Source organism: Nelumbo nucifera, chromosome 1 (genome assembly GCF_055504915.1).
Source record: "Nelumbo nucifera cultivar China Antique chromosome 1, China Antique-T2T, whole genome shotgun sequence".
In the NCBI taxonomy this organism is placed as follows: domain Eukaryota; kingdom Viridiplantae; phylum Streptophyta; class Magnoliopsida; order Proteales; family Nelumbonaceae; genus Nelumbo; species Nelumbo nucifera.
The window spans coordinates 155097682-155115652 of NC_142649.1; positions in this window are offsets into that span (position 1 = coordinate 155097682).

Here is a 17971-nt window from a genome sequence, read left to right on the forward strand (position 1 = left end):
CCTCTGCTACCCAATTGATCTCAAACAAAACTGATCCTGAAACCTTGCTCAGAAAATCTTATTTTCTCAAGTAAAATTTATAGGAAATTGATGAATTTTCCTTAAACCCTTCTCAACTTCAAATTCCATTATCCAAATAAATCTTGCCAAAAGTCCCAAAAAATTAGCTATCAACATTCATGTAAGCATGAGAAGAGGTGGATGATGAACAGAACATGAAGAGGAGAGAGAGAGAGAGCTCTAGTTCGGTGTTCGGGAGAGGAATTTCATTTGATTTGTTGATTTTAAGGGGTAATTTTGTCAAAAACTAATTATTTTTTTGTCCCTCATTGTTTTTGTAATATGTTTCAAAATGTATCCGACTTTGCAATTTCAATAAACTTTTTTTTTCTGTAAAAAAGTCCTAAATAAAATGTTCCGAATGCACGGCTGCAATGAATTAATGGAGATCTACTTCAGTGCTCACAAAACTGTGGTCACACCACTCACACATCCTTGCATTGGGAATATTTCCATTCTTAAATGCTTTATTTTTCATGGAAGAGATATTTCCAATGCAATTCTACAAGGATTGTGTGAACGGTGTGACCATGTGAGGACCAAATCAGATTTCGAAGTAATGAGGTGAAGGAAATAAATGGGATTAGAATATGTCAAAGAGGATATGGTTTTTATTTTTATTTTTATTGCAAAAAAGAAGAGCAAAATGGTTTTGTGGTTTTTGGATAGGAAAAATCTATGATGCTGGAAAGATATGGCACTAAAAGTACTTTGTCCGATCAAAATCCACTCATGAATTTGATAAATATAATCTAATTGATTAATATGTTTATAATACAATTGATTGGTCACAAATTTTTCAAATATGATGTCTGGACCTTCTGGTATTATAGTTGATTGGTCACAAATTTTTCAGACATGATGTCTTTCTGGACCTTCTGGTATTATAGTTGATTGGTCACAAGTTTTTGGGTTTTAATTTTTGGAAAAAAAATGCCAAGGTTAGGTGTGAGTATTGTTTGGTTAAAATGAAAAAAAAAACAAATTGAAAATTTTAGTTTTGGGTTTTTGCTTCAGTTGTTTTGGTTTTTTATGGTTCAATTAATTTGATTTTGTAATAATTTTGGTTTCAATTTTCAAGTTTGGGAATTTGGTTAGCAAAACGGCCAAATTAATTGAATTTTGTTATACATAATATAATGTACTATATTATATTATATATACATAATATATAATATACATATAATTGTAATTTAAATTAATATATATATATATATATATAATATTAATACAAATATCAATTAAATTTGTATTTAACCAAAATAACTAAAAAATAAACCAAAAATTTTAGTTTCAATTATTTATATGAATGGCAATGAGGCAGGTTCAAGGAGGGTTTTGTAAATTGTAAACGCTACTCGCCTCCCTAAACACCCCAACCCGTACTTGCCCCAAAACCAATACCAGGTTAAATTTTGAGAATTCAAACTCTCCCTACTAAGGGAGGATTCAAACCCTCCCAACTTGAGTTTGGCTTGCCTAGAAACTACAAGGCTTTAGCTCAAGTTTGAGTTCAGTTTGAGATAGAGACTTGAGCTCGAATTCAGCTCAGCTCAAAAGCTTGCAAGTTCTAGCTCAGCTCGGCTCAAGTTCGACTATGAGACAAAATTCCTATAAAAATAAAAATTTATACATATAAAAAATATTTCTTATATTAAATTATTAAATATAATATTTTTCTATTTGTTATTATATATATATATACATATAAGATCGATTAGGCTGGTGAGCCTCATGAGCTAAGCTTTATCAGGCTCAAGCTCGGCTCGATTAGAAAATGAGCCATATATTGGGTTTGAGTTTGTCTTGAAGCTTGGTTTAGACTAATCTCAGTTGAGCTTTTTATGAGCTAAGCTCAAATAACTCATGAAAAGCTTGATTTGTATCCACCCCTACTCCCTGCACATGAAAATGCAAAACCCTACTTGACCCTACCCTCCCCACATTCAATGGTAGAACGGGTTGGGTTTAGAACCACATCTAATTTTTTATTATTTCTAGTTATATATAAGCAATAAAGTAAAAAAATACACAAACTATCAATTATTCTTCACATAAAATTCAAACTATTATTAAATTCAATGACACCTAATACATAAATTCAATATGCTTTTCTAATAATATGTGGGTCATGGAGGGTCAGTTTTAGCCTAATACCATACCCTACTTGTACCCGTGTGGGTTGTAAAATCCCAAAATCCATCCTTCAAGCAAAAAAAAAAAAAGCCCCATTAGGGCGGGTACCCACCGAGTTGGATAGAAATTGTCATCCCTAGTTATTTCAAATTTTCAAAAACTCAGTTTTGGTTTGGTTTTCCATTTTACAATTTCAGTTTTTAAAAGTTTGGTTTATTCAGTTTGGAATAACAACAAGGCGAAGCGCGGAAGTAGGGATCCCCACTCTCCATTTTTCTATGATGTCAGGTTCACTTTTATTTTTGAGTTCTACTTTATTCCAATTAAAAGAAATAGTTACAATTTACATTCCTATCAAAATGTATTTAAATACATTCAAATATATTCAGTCATATTTTTAAAGATATTAACACAAATTCATTAACTAATAAAAAAAATGGAAACACAAATACTTGACATAAGTCCTAAATAACACAACACAATCACTAATTACAAAGTTTGGATCCCCACAAGATGAGGCCCGCCCCAACCATGCCAACAAGGATGGAAATTTCCCTAGCCCCATCCCCACAGGGGTAAAATCACCTCATCCCCCTCCCCCCCTATTCTTGAAAGATCCTCAAAAAAAAATTGAAGAATTGAGGAAAATTGTCATCCCTAACCAAGGATATGAAAAACCTAAATTGAGTCAATTAGGCTTTAAAAACATGAATGCTGAAAATAAAGCATACATAATTTAGCAATGGATATGGCATATAAAAATTATCTATAGGTACCTTGTACCTTTTGGGGTAGTGAAATCTAAGGGCCTCAACTCTAAGTGTGACAATCAAGTACCTAAGTACAGTTAAAAAATCAACACTATCGTTCACCCACATTATGGTGAATGGTCAAATTCTGATGCAAGATCAGTCTAGTAGAACTAAAAAAATGCCTTCTTGAAATTGTCTCATACAATATGCAAACAAGGATAGTTGGGGTGTTCACGTTAAATGCCAAATCGACCAAATTGACCAAACCGACCCAATCCAATCCGAGTTGGTTGGTTTTTCAAAACCACTAGTCGGTTTTGATTTGTATGAGAAAATAAACCGATAACTCAGTTTGGTTTTGGTTCAAACCGAATCAAACCGATCCTATATGTTTAAGTAATTATTAATTAATTCCTACCCTATATGTTAAATGTTGATATATTTTTATGTGTTTTGTTTGAACTTTAAAAATAATTGGTTATTTATGATAAAAACTAAAAAGCAAAACCAATACAAATATAATACAATGGTACAATATTTAATTCAGTTTTATATAAATTTAAATATATATTGACAAAAAAATCAGTTTTGCATAAAAAGCTAATCGATTTAAATATATATTTTGATTTTTCATAAAAACTAAAAAGAAATAAACTTAAATATAAATAGATATTTTAGTTTAAAATATATATAAAACTGACTAAACCGATAAACTGACCCTTCATGTTTGGGTCAATTTTGCTTCAGGGTTGATTGGTTTCAGTTTAATCAATAAATAAACCGACTAGGTCGGGTCGGTTGAAGAAAATGACTCAAACTGACCCGACCTGACCCGTAAACACCTCTAAAGGATAGTTTGGAATTTTGAAATGTTTCAAGGTGCATATGGCATCATGTGTTGCTGATAATTGATGGAATACTTACGAGTTACAACTATGCTTGAATGTTGATTCTCGTACTACCAAAAAAAATGTTTGATTTTTGAAAATCAAGGTACTTGTTGCACTTGGAAGTCAAGACTCTTAAGTGTCACTAGCCCCAAAGTACACAATATTTATTTAATTTGTAATTTTTAATGAAGATAATGGTCAATTTGTATTTAGTACTGGGCACTTTTATCGATTCCAAGATATATGCCCTTATTTATACTCTTTGAATGGAAAAAATTTATTCAACCACAATATTAAATGGAAATGGAATGTTGAAAACATGTTAAAATATGAAATAAAATAAAAATTTGAGATGGTATCATGGTAATTTGAATTTCCATCTCAATTCCCAACTTTGCTTCTTCCATTAGGAGACTTCCTCTAGTTATATACCAATAGGAAAAATGAAAAAAAAAACCTCTAGTTTCATGGTTAAAGGTGGTATATGTTTTTTTTTTCCTAAGTGCTATAGGGGTAGAAGTTAGTAAGTAATAGGGGTGTCAATGGTATTTGATAATCTGATTTCGAATTCAAGATTCAATATAATCGAATTTAATTCGGACATCGAATATCATAATCGATTGAATTCAAATATGACCTTATTTGATTCGATAAATATTTAAATTTGGCCGATTATTTAATTCTTATATATAATATATAAAATATTTAGATATTTTATATAATATTTTAATTAAGTAAATACTTTATATATTCATATACTTCGTATAAATTTTTTTATATATTTATTAATTATGTAAAATCATTAATTAGTCAAATTCGAAGCAAATCAAATATTCAAATCTTAAGTCGAACTCAAATTCGAATGTTGATTTCCAATGTCCATCAGGTATCTAATTGAAATTCAATTCAGATATTGCTTGGTTCAATTTGAATTTGATCCAAGTAAACATAAGGCTGGTATATAAGTATGGGTGCAAGTTGGATTAGCTGACTCGATGATTTTATCTAGTTAGGACCCTTTCAGAAATTTAAAAAAAAAAAGTGAAAATGATTAACCTGAGCCTACCCAAGTTTAAGCACTAGTCGTAAGTGCTTGCTTGGGAGGGCTTTCACGTAATGGCTTCTAGTGCTAAATGAGCTTGAAAACCTGGAAAGTCGTAAAACCGTGTTTAGTAAAAAACTAGTAAGTCTAAGAAATTTACATGAATCGAAAAGTTGACTTTCCAATAAAACTATTTTAGGTAGGTAGCTTCTTTGAAACAGCTCAATCAATGCATAAACCCTCCCAAAAGGGCCCTAAGTATTTCGGTCGAAACCCAAATAGAGGTATATGTTTTTTATCCATTTACTTTTCTTAGCCAATTACTAAAAATGAATAAACAAGACCCACCTAGGCACCCAAGATGAGGTGTGGGGTTTAAGTATTTAAGATGAAATGTTGATGATTTATGATATCCTAGTAAAAATGAATTATATCACTTTGAATTATGCATGGGCTATAGTGAGGAACTCAACAATGGAAATGAGGCCATAATGGATCTTATTAAAGTCATCATGGTGGGATTTTTATGTATTTATGCATTTTGCAAACCTGGTTGCACACATGTGCACAAATCTATAAACCTACAGTAGATTTTCATGGTGTTTCGAAGCGTGGGCGTTTTTTGGGACCGATTTTCAAGAAAAAACACCCATGCTTCCAAGACCTATTTTTCACAAAAAAAACGCTTCTGCCACGTAGGCAGTGAGCAACAGTATGCTGTTTGGTAAGGTGATTTTCATCATCGTTTTTTATGTATATGCTGATAGGTAAGCACCACATAGGATATACATCAATCAACCATTGGGGGAAACGGTTCACCGATGGCGTTTCATGCATCGGTGGGTTCCCAATTTTCAAGACATGTCCGATTTTTTAATAATCGGCTAAACCCAACAATGAGATACATGGGCGTTTGTTCATGTGGATCTGATGTGACACCATTTTTTTTTGAAAAACGGCCACGATTCCAAACATCCCAAAATTTCAGAATATGTGTCTCTATGTGTGTGGGCCTGTGGGGGGGGGGGTTACTAATGTGTATGTTTTGTTTTTTTTTTTTGAGTAAAAGACTTAAACCTCCCATCTATTTTCTAAAAGGATTAAGACCTCCCTTCATGGGTGATGTCATCAGACAAACACTTCCCATATGTTATCAATCCATCAAGATCTATTTGATCATGATAAATGTGCTCGTAAAATTTTTAGAAAAGTCCAACTTTGCCCCTTATCTGAAACCAAACCCCAGTAGTAATCTAGTAGTGTCTTAGCACCTAATATCTCCTCTCCCATTCTCCTTTTCCCTTAGTTTAGTTTATTGAATTTTCTTTCCTTATCTCTCATCCCTTGTGCCTACATGCAACATTGCAAGAAAGGGAGAATCACACAACAGGAATTGCAACTTCTGATATAAAGTTATAGGAATTATAGGCAGAGTTGGTCTTATCATTTGATGAAATTCTTGTTTGGTTCTTTACATTTTACCTAATTATACAATGGTGTTTGCATTCCCTTTCTTTCACATTAGATAGTGATTGCAATTTTTCTTGTTTCACTGCTCTATTCTTAGTTTTTGGGAAGACCCAAGAATATTCCTAATTACTCAAGAATCAAGATATAGAGGAAAAACAACAGTTCCGATAGCTTCCACTATAGGAGATTCGACAAATACAGCTTCAGAAAAAAGAGTGGTCATGCTCTACATGACAAGAGAGAACAATCCCAAGCAGTACCAACACACTTCACAACCAATGAGTTCTCCATAAGTGGTTTTCAAGGATTTTCTTCTTTCTAGATTTAAAAATTTGATGGGCTTTCATTGGACGGCTAAGATCTTCCACGATCAATCCAAATGACTAGGCGTTGAACTGAAATTATTGTTTCATTTCAAGTCAGATGCCTTCACAATGAAAATGTCTCATTGGAAAACAAGTAGGACTTGAGGAGAACCATGGCTTCAATAAAGGGAGAGCTCCATAAACCATCCCATATCATTTTTCCATATGTTATAGTTTAGTGGTTTTATTTGAAAATTTGAAAATAATACAGGGTAAAAACATTTTTTTTTTTGTTTCACTACAAGAAAAATGAGCTAGGACGGTGCTCACCAAACCGCCGCCTTAGCCTTTTCAACTGCCAGTATAGACATGTGCGGATGGTTCAGTGGCTGCCATCTATGTTTGTGTTTCCTTAGGTCATAAGCACTGGCCTAGAAGAAAAATAGCGCCATCTTAGGGACCCGGTCCAACCATTCAACAATCGGCGAGTTTTAGAGAACCACCGGCCTAGATAATGTATGGCAGTGGGCCAAACCGCTGGGATAATATGTTATGCCACAGCCTGACTGTTGGCCAAGTTATTGAGCCAGCAATCAAAATCATCGACTTAAATAAACTGCCACCTAACCTAAACTATGTAATCAAATCAGGCGGTTATAACTGTTGACTTAGGTATATTGAGTTGTTAAAGGTGGTGGTTGCTATGAGTGCCGGCTTAGCTTTTTTAATTTTTTTAAATAATAATAGCATTTGCACCTGCTTCAACCTAAAGCATGAAAATTATTAAATCAAATGCTTGGTGGCATATTGAATTTCTTTTAATAGAAAAAGCATTTTATTAAGTATGAAGTTGAAACCTGAAACAAGAATTCAATAAAATCAATTCTGATAATCTGATTTGCACTTCTAATCAAGCCCTGGCAATCTGATTTGCATTGATAGCTTTTCAAGTGATCAATGCTTCTACCAATTGGTAGGTTCTCTGGGATCAAATCCTACTGCCACCAGGGGTTGGGGGTAAGGGAAAGGGGATGGGCTACCCCTGTTGTGTAGCCCCATGAAGGAAAAAAAAAGTGACCAATGCTTCCTAATCATGAAATAGAAATTCAGACAAAACTATATAATCGAGTCATATTCATCCATGTTGAGGACCCTCCAAATCACCTTCGAGAGGACAAAACTCAATAATATCGTGGCTCTAACGAGGAGCTATTGCAGCAAAAAAAAAGGGGGAGGTTTAGCTGAAGGAAATTTAGCCATCACCATGAGACTTCTCTGACTCTCAATAACCCATTGCAAATATCATGGTTTTTAAAACCGGACTGGACCGGAAAAACCGGGAACCGGTCATCTGTTTTTCCCTAAAATCATTGATTTTGGTCAGCAAACCGCTGAACTGGCCAGTTAATCGTTCGAACCATTCAAACAGTTTTGACCATTTTTCAAATTTTAAAATTTTTTATTTTGTTGTCAAAACGGGTTGGTCATTCGAACTGGTAACCGGACCCTTAACCGGTTCGGTCACCGGTTCAGTTTTAAAAACCATGGAAAATATTCATCCTGGAAAGAGAAAATATAATAAAAAACAAATTAAAAATATAAAGAAAAGATACTAAATGATAGCCATGCAATCATAACAAGAAAATAACCCAAATAAATAGATTGTAGTACAACCAAGGGATAAAAGGTAAACTATGGACCTTTCCCTCACGTGATGCAAAAAATTTTAGTCTTTTTGCTTCACTAGGTTCAGATGCATGAACAACCATATATAGCAACAAGACTAGCCTGCAAGTAGCAAAAGATAAAACTCAAATATCTCAAACTTCAAGTACAATGAAGGCAAAAGATACAAGACGATTAGGACTTAAACAACCTTTCTAGGAGGATTCAATAGATATGCGTAGTGTGCTATTGCATTGCATAGGGTACAAGGCCTAGGGAAAGGGGGTGGTACTGAGCTTAGCAGTAGAGTCCCATCTGCTTTGTTGGTGTGAAGTGAAAACAGCAAATCCAAGGGTTGAGCCAATAAGTTCCTTGCTTCTTCAATGGTTTCATCACAATTCTCAGCATAAACATCAATATGGTCTCCAGTTTCATATTTGAGAAGAGTAACACAAATGAATCCAAATGCTAGGACATTCTAATCAAATTTTTGGAAGAAAACAAAGAAAATAAAAATGAGCTGAAACATGATGGACTAAATGAAAAAGATGATAAGGCATACCAAGCTGCAAAATCATCCTCAATTGGTCTCAGCCTTTATAGAAGATTGAAAAGTTGAACATACAACATAATAAAATGTAACCACCAGAAATCCAAATGTATGTGGAAAATGATTTGGAATCTATTCTCATTTCATTAATGCATTATGGAACATGTTTTTAGGGTGTGCGCGCTAAGCTTCTTGATAAATAAAAGCAAATATCAATATTTATTTAACGAATAAAATCTTGGTTTAGAATATGTAAACACCCGAAGCCTGATAAATAAAAGCAACATAAACATATTCAAACCATAAATACACAACGAAAACAGAATCCAACCTTTTCATTGTTTGACATAATTTGTTCAGTTCCTACATGTTTTCCCCTTGGAGAGTGAATTCAAGGACACCCTAGAGCAATTCATTTTCCTATTTAAACAATATAATTGGTAAATTAGAGATAAGCACAAATATAGAAGTAAAGAAAGGCTATAGTGGAAAATGCATTACTTAAAAACAAACACTATAATATAAATTACAAAAAAGATGATATATTTATTACCTTATCCCAAAATACACCCAATATGTCCTTGTATTACCTTATCCCAAATAGACATAAGTCAAAGGCAATAAGCACTTTACCAATCAAAAGAAAAGATAGAAAACTTGAACAAAATCATTTAATGTAAAGAAAATCCAATTGTTCTCTTGCAATAAGGGCTCATTCAAAAGAAAACAAGTGATCCAATGACATCCCATGCTCCTAGTGCAAATCCACTCAAGAAATGTTTCAATTTGCAAGAAAAGAAGGATAGATATTAGAATTAATGTTGAAATTTTTATTTCTAAGGACACAAATGGTTAAAAGAATCTTACAAATCCATAAAACCAAGAAACGGGGACAACACTTCCAATGGTGAGTTTTTAAAACCCATTTAACATAATTGATTTAAAATTTAAACTTTTTAAAACCACATTTCAACAAAAAGTAGAAGCTAGAAAGAAAATGATAGGGTGAGATAAACAATATGTTTCTAACCTTGATTAAGGGTGGAACGGTCTGGTTATGAGTAGGATGATAAGTGGAAGGTGTAATCTTCTGAAAAGAAACAAGAACATGAATCAACACCTATACCAAAAAGAAAATTGATTGGATGCAAACTTGTTGCTTTCTTTGTTTTTAGATTAAAATAAACTGAAACCAAGAATTATAACCTCTACCAAAATCTTATGAGAAAGTTGATGCCTTGAAGTCTCTAGAAAAAGTTGATTGCCCTTTTGAAGTTGAAGGTTTGAGTGATCTTCAGATAAGAAATTTCAGACATTTGGGTTAGTAGTAGGGATTTTATGCTAATGTTATACAGTGTTCTTTAGTCTATTTGACAAAGTTTTGCTTGCCTTTGAGTGGTTATCTGTTTGTTGATTTTATTAATTGATTCATGGTATAAATATGATAAAGTTTCTTGTGAGACTTCTGATAACAAGCTTCTTGTGGCATGGAAAGGCATTATATATCCCTTACGTCTTCCCCTATAGCTGTCCTCTATACAGTAACAGAGCTTCAGATTTTATTATTATAGTGTGAAAAGAACTCATCCCAAAAAAGAACAATAAAGTATACTATTATAAGCATTCAGCTTCATGTACAATATATACATCAATCCACTCCTTCTAGTGCTTACAAAAAGAACAAAAGTTTAGTTCTTTAAAATCAGCAAGGATGGTATCCCAAGAGAAAAACAAATGTGTGTTCCATGAGTCACACTATGTTACCCAAATATGGGTATCCTCTCCCTTTTATTGCATGCCGACAATAATTGTTTTAGCATCAGAACTTGTAAGATTTCTGATCAATTTTATGGGTGTATCAATTATAAAGCTTGTCAGTAAGGAGCTAAGGATGTGTATCTGAATATCTAAGCCACACATACATTTCCAAATCTGATCAATTTGCATATTTGCTTGTAAATTGTCTTGAAAGGCTTATGGTGTTATGGTTTGGTTGTATATGCCAAGCCCCTGAGTTTTGGCAATTTCCATTCTTAACTATGAAGCCTTTCTTTGATTTTTTGATATTTAATTCTGATTATTGAAATACCTGATGAGTCTCCCCAGGATTTGGAATCAAGATGAACCCACACCGACTTGTTGCACCTGGATCCTTTGAGAAAACTTTGGTAATGGGGATTGTGGGTCAAAAAGGGCAAAGGTTGATCAGGAAATGGAACATAATGCTACCAATGAAACTCATTTGGTGTAAATTGTATCAATCTTAGTTTGGGTTGTGCTTTAGTTCAGTATGCTCTGTTTTGTAAGGAAGGTGTCATCTTGTCACCTATTGCATGTAATTGATTTTTTCTATTTAATAAAATTTCTATTTTCACTCTTAAAAAAAAAGCAAATGTGCACATTATGTAGTTTGATCTTAGTTCTTAGTTTTTGTCTTTTCATATTTGGCCCTTCTTTAGCAAGATATTCCCTACCAGAATAGTCATTGAATTGATACTTGAGGCTTGAGCTATCAATTTGACTCTTATCCAATGATTGATGATGGAATAGAAGTTGTAATTGCTTCTCTTTAAAGGTGTTGATTAGAATTTAATTGATGTGTTGTTTTCTAATTTAAATGATGGATATCCGCTTCTAAAGAGTAGGCTGGTTGTTAGTTTTTCAAAGAGATTCAATAGCATGACCAGGTAGTTTTGGCTAGAGAACATAGAAAGAGTAGATCCTGCTATATGCACTAAACTTGCAATAGAATCTGCAACTCTACTTTTATATTTCAGCTATCTATAGTGATCATGCGTTGAAATTTTGCTCAATAGGCCCAAAGTTTAGTGTTTTTTCAGATACTATGAACATGAATTCTTTGACAAAGGTTTCCATAACATAAATGCAGCATGCTAACATAAATTCTCATTATGGAATTTCTTAAAACACCCCATATTCAGCTTGAATTTCTTTGTGGTGTTTGTCGAGACTTTATTCATCAAAAAGCTAATAAAACTAATCTAGATAGGGAGCATTAATAAATGACTACAAATTCTACAAAATAAATAGATAAAAAAAAACAAAATCAGATCTACCAAAGTAGTTCGGACTAAAGAGAAAAGAAAATAATCAAGCTATACAACCAGGCATACAAGAAAATAGTAAGGTTAATCAAATCGATCAAGAACATATAAATGATTTATCTAATAACACTAATATGTGTTTTGGTTAGATCAAACTAAATAAGCTGATTGGGAGATAACATTCAAAATCTTCACCAAGAGATGGCAACAGGAAACAAATGGAGAGAAGAAGAAGAAGAAGAAGCATACCGAATCTATGGAGATTGGAATTGCTCTTTCACCTCAAGCACTCGAAGTTCTTTCTTCTTCTGGAGATTTCTTATCTCCTTCATGTTTGTATCCAAGTCCAAGATGAGAGGGAAAGAGTAGAAGATGAGAGGAAGAGAATAAGGGAAAATGAGATGAAACAAAACACCGGAATTGATATTTTCTATTCGAAGTCAAAATCCAAGATACCTGCTGGTTGTTCTATTTTAGACCGGTTCACTATAGGTTTACAGTCAGTTCAATTTAAAACCGCCATCCCACTTTTTATTTTTGTATTGTTTAATTCGAAGTTGGCAGCCATGTTAAAACTGCCACCATAAGTACATCTAAGCCAACGAAATTTTCAATTGCCGGCTCTAAACCACCAGCCTATAGCGTTTTTCTTGTAGTGTTTATGTGAAACCTAACGACATCCTATTCTGCAAAGGGATGTTTAAGTCCTAACAGAAATCCTAGGGGAGGTTTAAATCTTTTACCCTTGTTTTCTAAAACAATAAATAGTGTCTTTAAGTCAACAAACAAATTTTAAACATACTATTGATTTTCATAATTAACCTGTTATCTTATGCATATAAACCCAATTTCATAATCCTATTTTTAACTTATTAAGCTAGATAGGTCTTATTTGGGTTGAGAGAGGTAGAGAGAGTATATACCCAAGCATTGTTATATGGTATGGTCAAATAGGCTTAGGTTCAGGGCAAGCTTTGGCCCAACCTTAAGACCTGAATCTGGAGATTAGGCTCGGGCCAACACAAGGTCAAAACTCAAGTATGCCAACCCAAGTTCAACTTGAGTTATTAAACACTACTTAGGTTGGATTCAGTGCTTGAACAGGCTTTGTCGACTTCAGAGCTGCTTCCAACATTGTCCCAACAAGCCATTACAATCGTTTGGAACATCTCCCCATGAATGACAAGGCATATGTTCTTAATGTATGGTTGCAATGGCTTGTTGGGACTTTTGGGAGCATTTTGTTGGTGGCAAATCTCTATTCGACCTTGCCTGTCCTAGGTAGGGTTGAGCATTTGGTTTATTCGATTAAAAATTGAACTGAATAAATCAAAAACTTAAAAACCGAACTGAAACTGAATTACAAAAAAAAAAATTGAAATAACTAAAACCAAATTTTAATAATATATACTCTATTATATATATTATAACATATAATATATATTATATATTATGAAATCAAATTTCATTTTATTATATATTAATATATAAATATATAATATATTACATATTACATATTATATATAATAATAGAAAGTTCAGTTAATTTGGTTAACTGAATTCTAAAAATTAAAATAAAAAACCAATTTAACCAAAAACCGAAAAAACTGAACAAAAAAAACCAAAACCGAAATTTTGAATTTGGTTTTTCGGTTTTAATTGAATAGTGCTCACCCCTAGCCCTAGGTCGTTTGCTGGTTGTGGAAGTCTTCTCATTCACATTTTACAATTCTACCTTTCATTTGGCTTATATATCCCAACATATAAATATAATAAAAGTAAAATACATAGAATATAATCACATATTACAAATATAAACTAGCAAGGTTTTCCAACTGTCGAGCAAGGAACTCAAGAAAAATAGTCATTGAACCTCATCATCAAACACAATCTTCATGTTGGACAGCTTGTTTAAGACTTATTGGAAGTTGTTCAAATGCTTTGGAACACTATAACCATCCTTGTATTTCATATTTACAAGTTTTCTGATCATGAATGCTTTGTTTTGAGAGGTCTTGTGCTCATATAGACTCTTCAACGTCATCCAAAGATTATAGACATCAACTTCTTGTGCTACCCAGTGAAAAACACTTTGATCAACCCATTGCCTAATATGTTCGTCGGCTTTTCTATTCAATAATTCCCAATCATCATTGGTGTGTGGCTTAACACCCTTTAGTTTAAAGGGCTGAAACATCTCTTTGTAGTACAAGATATCCTCAATTCTTGTCTTTCAAACGGTATAGTTTGAAGCTATCAACTTAAACATGGTAAAAGAACTTTCTACCATTTCACTTGGGACAAGAGAGAATCACAAAACAACCAACCACAGCTCTGATACCAGTTTGTAGGTCCCGAAAACACAATAAAATGATTAACAAAAGGCTTTAAAGCAATCTAAAAACAAACCTAGGCGTCACCTATGAATACTCTCATTTTGCCTTCAAAATTCGCTATTATGGTGGTAAAATGTAGTATTCTGTTGCTAGTAGTCGACTACTACACAACCCAGGTGTGAGATGGTTGACTTAGGTCGCAACAAAACTCATAATAACAAAAATAATAAGCTCTAAATACTAGAAAAACATCGAAGCAACAAGAGATCAGCACACAAAACCAATTTTTAACATGGAAAACCTCTTCAATGTGAAGATGAAAAACCACTGGGCACTAATCTAGAAAATTCTCCACTATAACAACAATAATGGAATTACAATGAGTTCCTCCCTAGCAACAATTATAGGTTGATATCATCAAGAAAAAAACCCTCTTGGTTCAGCTCAAATCCTCACAAAAAATGGTGGTTTACAATAGTAAAACAAGAATAATCTTCTCACCTCAAAGAAAGAACAAACAACTCTTGAAAACCTTAGTGGAGATGAATAGCAACACAAACCTTGTGGATATGGTCTTCATAGCAATTTCTCCTTACTTGAACCCTTGCAAGAAAACCATAGTCTCAATAGCCCAAAAGTCACCCAATGAATGAGTGTGTTGAGATGAGAGAATGAGAGTCTTTCCTTAATCCGTCTTTCTTTCCCTTTTATCTTTACTTAAAAGTGAGTGGGCCCCACCTCATAAGGAGGGAACCCAACAAATTGGCTTCAAGTTTCAACACACCAGCATTGCCTTCAGGCTTCAGAACCAAATCTCGTCTTAAATATTGATGAAGATGAATTGATATATACTACAGGTGGGTTTTGTTTCCCATGGGTTGTGCTTTGTAATCAACAAGCTTTTCATTCTCAACCCCAAACCCACATAAATGTAAAACCACATTAATCTAAAGCTACTTGCTTGGCATCTCCTTGAAGATTAATATTGTTGAATACCATTCCTCCATGGTTTGCATCCTCCCCCTATGGCAATAAACAGAAAACCCAATCTTCTCAGCCTCAATTTCCTTTTACTCATCCACAATAATACTTGGCAAGCCTGGCATTACCATTGAGAAACTCAACAAAGTAATTAGAATATTGAGTCTGGCCACTTCAATAGAGCCAAACCAACAATTAAAAGATCTTCAAAGTTCAAGCGAAAACATACTCGGTCTTTCAGATATAAAATATCTAAGCTTGAAGACATATATATAAATGGAGAGAAGATCATAGTAGATAGTCAAAATTAAGACATTCATTTTTAAGGAGATTCAATACATAATGAGTGTGGGGTTGATATATAATGGATTCAGTTCCGTTGTCATTTATCAAATAAATGATAAATCATTTATCAAATTAATATTTTTTGTCTTGATTTGTGTGAGAACCATTTATTGAGGGAAATTTCTTTTTAATATTCCCCTTAATACCAAAGCATTTTTTTTCCACTATTCAGTTTATATGGTGCCTAATGGCACCTAACTATCAAAAACATTAAAAAACGTTTTCAACTATTTTTCTGTTTTCAAGATAAATGATATACAAAATGTTTATTAAATAAATGCAAATAGAATTAAACAACCTCTAAATGAAGAGATCAAATTGAAGGGAACTTCAATGGATGCTTTTGCTTTGGGAGGAGCTTACATTAAATGGAAATATATTCTTAAAAATTGAAAAATAACCAAAGGCAAAAGAGTTTTTTTTTTTTTTTGTCTAATTTAATAGCAAAACATCAAGATCATTATATAAATACAAATGCATACAAAATAATACAAACTACAAAGCTCTGCACTCTAACCCAAAAAACCTTAGAAAAAATGAATTTTCAAAAGTTAAAAAAGTAAGTTTATAAATAGGGTCTAATAGTACAAAGATAGTACTTTTAAATAAGGTAGTTTTTTTGCCCTTATATAATAACGTTTTTCCAAAAAAAATATCAATAAAGGGCATTGAACACTGTTGCTCATCTTCCTCCTCTCGCCGGTTTTGTTGAAACAATTCATACATCGTAAAATCAATAGTAGCCGATAAGACATTGAGAATTATACTCTCTTTCGGCCCTGGTTCAGCTCCTTAGAGCGGGCCTTCTCAGCTTGACCTTCTTCCTATATACAGGCCAAAATGGTGCAAGACTGACGGTAGCCAAAGTTTCTCAAAGTTTGGTTTCTTCATTTAATTACTGGATCGGAATTCACCGCTTCGCATCGCTGCACTACCAACAGGGAGAAAATTTTGGAAACCAAGTTTGATGACAGAAGCTTGTCGCCAAGAAACTCGAGCTCCGTGCTCTCCCTCGAGTCAGCCATGGTGGTCCTATGTCTTCTTCCCACCATGATAAGGTCGTAGTCGTCCTCCAGAGATCCTATTAGAGGAAGCACATGCCCCTCATCCGCCACGACCGATTCATGGTACAAGACAGATTGCTTGTTCATGCTCTTAAATTGAAATTCGAGCAGAACTGACTCATTAAGCTTCTTCTTAGCCTCATAATCGTCACTGTCGTTCGATAATCGGAACCTTATCACGGTGATGCTCACACCTGGGTGATATGACATGCGGTTGGCATAAGCCAGTGTCTCACGGTCGTCGGCTCCGCCTAAGAAATAAGAATATCAGCAATGCCTTATAGGAGAAGTGTTGGGTAAGCACGGCGGGCCGCCGGTAACCGTGGTCGACAAGGATCCCCACCGAGCAAGGGGCACCGACGAGTACGTTTAGGTTAAGGTTAGACAAAGCACTGCCCCTCCCAGCAGCCATGTTGGAATAGTTCTTCTGAAAAGGATTTGAAGGGGTTGCCTCCGAACCAGGTGCTTCCGGAATAGATCAGGGCTTTTGGTTCACATATGACTTCATGTATATCTATTTCCGAAATATTCATTCCATGGACGGTCGACATTCTCTCCCTCTTCTCGCCTTCCTTTGCCCTCAGGTGATCCACAGGAGAGACAGAGATTATTGGATTAATGGAGGAGAAATGGGTAGAGGAGCTGTGTGTTTGATCGGTTCGGTAAAAGATAGACGTTGATGGGCGGAGGTGTCGCCGGAGGTGGGCGGAGACGTGTCAGAAGCGGCGGCAGACGGCTCAGATGAATAAGGTATAAGAAGAAGATGATCAACAATAACTTTATCTTTTTTTATATTATTTTAAAAAAATTAATTTATTTTTAGAATTTTATTACTTTTATTAATAATAGGGCCTAAAAATTGTCTAACATGATTGCTGACATTATCCATACATCTTCAACAAAATAAAATAAAATAAACGAGCCCTAAATCCGGATTCCCGAATAATAGGACACCAAAATACATTCAAATATCGATAAATTTTAAAAAGAGCACGTGTGTATGCAACATGCAAGTGGGCTCTACGAACCGACACTTGACAAAATGATCTTAACCACAATCCTTTTTCCTATTATATTATTAGCCGCTCGATCATTACTTTAAAAGGTAGATAACGGATGTGATTATATGAACCGTGGGTGAGTTTGGTAATTTAATATAAAAAAGCAAACATCATTTCTGCATCTGCTGGTAGCAGGACGCTACCAACAAGACAGCCAACTTTAAGATAGCTCGCCACCTGTCTTAATACGAGTAAAGGTTTTCACACGTGCGGTGTAGATACGACTCTTTTCCCTCCCAAGTCCCAAGT